At 66.0% G+C, this 4,463-nt stretch overlaps 2 non-coding genes across 2 annotated transcripts; both read left to right on the forward strand.

The window, feature by feature from the left end:
- The first annotated feature begins 227 nt into the window (after positions 1-227).
- On the forward strand, positions 228-346 carry LOC124100099 (5S ribosomal RNA). Its single transcript, XR_006854160.1, has one exon. It is a non-coding gene; the product is annotated as a 5S ribosomal RNA (ribosomal RNA).
- Positions 347-2,708: 2,362 nt separating this feature from the next.
- Positions 2,709-2,827, forward strand: LOC124100100 (5S ribosomal RNA). The gene has a single exon (XR_006854161.1). It is a non-coding gene; the product is annotated as a 5S ribosomal RNA (ribosomal RNA).
- The last annotated feature ends 1,636 nt before the right edge of the window (positions 2,828-4,463 follow it).

Here is a 4,463-nt window from a genome sequence, read left to right on the forward strand (position 1 = left end):
TCCCAGTCTCCCAGGACCCCTGGGCCGCTGCCGGGTGGAGTCAGGTCGGAGCGTGAGAGCCCCCAGCCTTGAGTTGAGTTGGGCTGGGCTGCGCTCTTGTGGGGCGGGCGAGGGAGGCCCCCTGGGACCACCCCCTCCGATTTCCCCCCTCCACCCCCCTCCCCTCCCCTGGACTGAAGGGTGGAACCCGGAGCAGGCTCTTGAGGCGCCCCCGGGCGGCCCTCACCGTCTACGGCCATACCACCCTGAACGCGCCCGATCTCGTCTGATCTCGGAAGCTAAGCAGGGTCGGGCCTGGTTAGTACTTGGATGGGAGACCGCCTGGGAATACCGGGTGCTGTAGGCTTTTGCGCCCCCTTCCCACACACACTTTTAACTTGCGTGGCCCCGAGAGACAGGCCGTGACCCCCGGGCCCTCGGGCCAGGGCGCAGGCGCAGCCCTGGGCTGCCGGTCGCTGTCCCTTCAGGCCTGCGGCTGGCCTGACGACCAGCGCCCAGCGCCTGCAGCAAAGCCCACAGGCCTGGCTCTCCCCAGGGACGCTAGGACACTCGCTCCATGAGACTCCGCTGAGCCGAGCCAGGTCCAGGCCACGACCCTCCCTGTGCACCCTGACCGACCCCCCCCACCCCTCGGCCTGGAGGATGGGGTGTGGGGGGGGCGACACCCGCCTTCCTCAGAACACGGGGCCCACCCGCGGGGCCCGCTCCCTCACCCGTTCCTGCCACACAAGCAGAACCTTGCCACCCAGATCCTGGGAGTGGGAGAGTCCATCGAGCGTGTCTGGGTCCTTCTCTCTTTGCACCACCTCCGCAAGGTCCCTCCTGTGTCTACCTCCTTCCCCACCGCCTTCCTCCGTGAGGGTCCCCCTGAGTCTATCTCTCTGCCTGTCTCTCCCTTTCACTCTCATCGGAGCACCAGATGTCGCTGTGGGTCTCTGTTCATCCATCTCTCCTTCTCTCTTGTGCCTCTCTTGGCCTGTGAGGAGGCATCCCTGTCTCCATCTCCCACTCAGTCCCTCTCTGGCCTTGACTCTACTCTCTCTCTCTCTCTCTCTCTCTCTCTCTCACACACACACACACACACACACACAGAGACACACACTCACCCCTCTACCCCCCACCCCACCCCAGCCAACTCACTCTGGGCTGCAAGTCACCAGGTCCATGGTAGCCTCGAGACTGGGCAGTCACAGGTTCTCTCATCTGCCATCTAACTTCCCATGGATGTAAGAGTGGATTCACACATCACCCTTGAAGTGCGCGCACGACTTCAGGGTGTGTGCTCAGCAGAGGCTGAGAGAAGGCCGAGGAGGCCACAGGGTCTTAGGAGTCTGCGCTGAGAGCCAAGCAAGAGAGCAGATGGCAAAAGAGGGCAGGCGCTCCTGAAAGAGGAGGAAGCAGCCTTCAGAGCAGGCAAGCGGTTCGGGGCCAGGGGGTTGCCTTGGAGGACCAGGTGCCAAGAGGAGTTGAAGCCCGGCCGGTGGGGACAGGGAAGCAGAGGCCCCTTGGTCGCGGCGACCGGTCCACCTGCAGAGGACAGGACAAGACGCAGGGCCTGACGACCCGGTGGGCGCGTGTCCCCGCAACCACTGCTCCCCTCCCTCCCCCCTCTCCCCCCTGCAATGCTTGCAGGGGAGGGGGCTTTCCGTCTGGTGAGGCCGCCGGATAAGCTCCCACAGGGGTTTGAATCAGGGTGCTTCTCCCACAGTCGGTCCTTTCCTGGACACTGGACACAGGGGTCTGTGCCCTTCCTCAGGGCGGTGCTGTGCGCGTGCTGGTCGTTGACTGGTACCAACAAGGCGCAGAGCCCTCCGACCTGGGCACTGAGTCCGAAGGGGGTGACTGCGGTGGCTTTGCAGAGTGGGGCCCGAAACTCAGGGCGAGGCACGACCCCAGCGGCGCACTTCTGAGCCTGGCCGGGCGACTGATTGACTGGGAGCCAGCGGGCCGCTGCCCCCCGGCCACCCTCTGCCCGGTTTTCCGTGAGTCCGTGAGTGTGTTCCTCCCTCCTGCCCTCCCTGTGCGTGGCTCCACGCGCCAGGCACGCGCAGGGGACGTGTGTGGCCGGCGGCTGGCCATTGCCCAGTCGGACTGCATTTCCTCCTGGGGCGCTGGGCCTCTGTCAGGGTCCCTGGGGTTTCCGACGGGGGTGCCCGCCTGCCTCTCCGCCCCTGGCTCTCTGGGCTCCGGGCTAGGCTAGGCTAGGTTCGCGCGCGCGGGACACTGAAAGGGCCAGGGCTTCTGGGCTTCTCCGCCTGGCGAAAGTCGGGGTGGGCGTGGCGGTGGGGGGCCGGGGATCCGTGGGGGGCGGTTGGGGTCGCGGGAGGCCTGGGCCTTGGCGAGGAGCGGCGGAGGAGTCCAGGCCACGCCAGGCCACGCCAGGCCTGGGCGGGGCGGTGCGTGCCCTGTGGGCGCTTGGTGGGGCTCGCGGTAGGTGGAGCCAGGTGGAGAGGGGCGGTGTTGGAGGCGGGACTCAGCCAGTCCCAGTCTCCCAGGACCCCTGGGCCGCTGCCGGGTGGAGTCAGGTCGGAGCGTGAGAGCCCCCAGCCTTGAGTTGAGTTGGGCTGGGCTGCGCTCTTGTGGGGCGGGCGAGGGAGGCCCCCTGGGACCACCCCCTCCGATTTCCCCCCTCCACCCCCCTCCCCTCCCCTGGACTGAAGGGTGGAACCCGGAGCAGGCTCTTGAGGCGCCCCCGGGCGGCCCTCACCGTCTACGGCCATACCACCCTGAACGCGCCCGATCTCGTCTGATCTCGGAAGCTAAGCAGGGTCGGGCCTGGTTAGTACTTGGATGGGAGACCGCCTGGGAATACCGGGTGCTGTAGGCTTTTGCGCCCCCTTCCCACACACACTTTTAACTTGCGTGGCCCCGAGAGACAGGCCGTGACCCCCGGGCCCTCGGGCCAGGGCGCAGGCGCAGCCCTGGGCTGCCGGTCGCTGTCCCTTCAGGCCTGCGGCTGGCCTGACGACCAGCGCCCAGCGCCTGCAGCAAAGCCCACAGGCCTGGCTCTCCCCAGGGACGCTAGGACACTCGCTCCATGAGACTCCGCTGAGCCGAGCCAGGTCCAGGCCACGACCCTCCCTGTGCACCCTGACCGACCCCCCCCACCCCTCGGCCTGGAGGATGGGGTGTGGGGGGGGCGACACCCGCCTTCCTCAGAACACGGGGCCCACCCGCGGGGCCCGCTCCCTCACCCGTTCCTGCCACACAAGCAGAACCTTGCCACCCAGATCCTGGGAGTGGGAGAGTCCATCGAGCGTGTCTGGGTCCTTCTCTCTTTGCACCACCTCCGCAAGGTCCCTCCTGTGTCTACCTCCTTCCCCACCGCCTTCCTCCGTGAGGGTCCCCCTGAGTCTATCTCTCTGCCTGTCTCTCCCTTTCACTCTCATCGGAGCACCAGATGTCGCTGTGGGTCTCTGTTCATCCATCTCTCCTTCTCTCTTGTGCCTCTCTTGGCCTGTGAGGAGGCATCCCTGTCTCCATCTCCCACTCAGTCCCTCTCTGGCCTTGACTCTACTCTCTCTCTCTCTCTCTCTCTCTCTCTCTCTCACACACACACACACACACACACAGAGACACACACTCACCCCTCTACCCCCCACCCCACCCCAGCCAACTCACTCTGGGCTGCAAGTCACCAGGTCCATGGTAGCCTCGAGACTGGGCAGTCACAGGTTCTCTCATCTGCCATCTAACTTCCCATGGATGTAAGAGTGGATTCACACATCACCCTTGAAGTGCGCGCACGACTTCAGGGTGTGTGCTCAGCAGAGGCTGAGAGAAGGCCGAGGAGGCCACAGGGTCTTAGGAGTCTGCGCTGAGAGCCAAGCAAGAGAGCAGATGGCAAAAGAGGGCAGGCGCTCCTGAAAGAGGAGGAAGCAGCCTTCAGAGCAGGCAAGCGGTTCGGGGCCAGGGGGTTGCCTTGGAGGACCAGGTGCCAAGAGGAGTTGAAGCCCGGCCGGTGGGGACAGGGAAGCAGAGGCCCCTTGGTCGCGGCGACCGGTCCACCTGCAGAGGACAGGACAAGACGCAGGGCCTGACGACCCGGTGGGCGCGTGTCCCCGCAACCACTGCTCCCCTCCCTCCCCCCTCTCCCCCCTGCAATGCTTGCAGGGGAGGGGGCTTTCCGTCTGGTGAGGCCGCCGGATAAGCTCCCACAGGGGTTTGAATCAGGGTGCTTCTCCCACAGTCGGTCCTTTCCTGGACACTGGACACAGGGGTCTGTGCCCTTCCTCAGGGCGGTGCTGTGCGCGTGCTGGTCGTTGACTGGTACCAACAAGGCGCAGAGCCCTCCGACCTGGGCACTGAGTCCGAAGGGGGTGACTGCGGTGGCTTTGCAGAGTGGGGCCCGAAACTCAGGGCGAGGCACGACCCCAGCGGCGCACTTCTGAGCCTGGCCGGGCGACTGATTGACTGGGAGCCAGCGGGCCGCTGCCTCCCGGCCTGTTGAAGTAGCCCTAAGC

Source organism: Marmota monax, unplaced genomic scaffold (assembly GCF_021218885.2).
Source record: "Marmota monax isolate L192 unplaced genomic scaffold, Marmota_monax_Labrador192_F-V1.1 WCK01_AAM20220418_F8-fsc00893, whole genome shotgun sequence".
Taxonomy (NCBI): Eukaryota; Metazoa; Chordata; class Mammalia; order Rodentia; family Sciuridae; genus Marmota; species Marmota monax.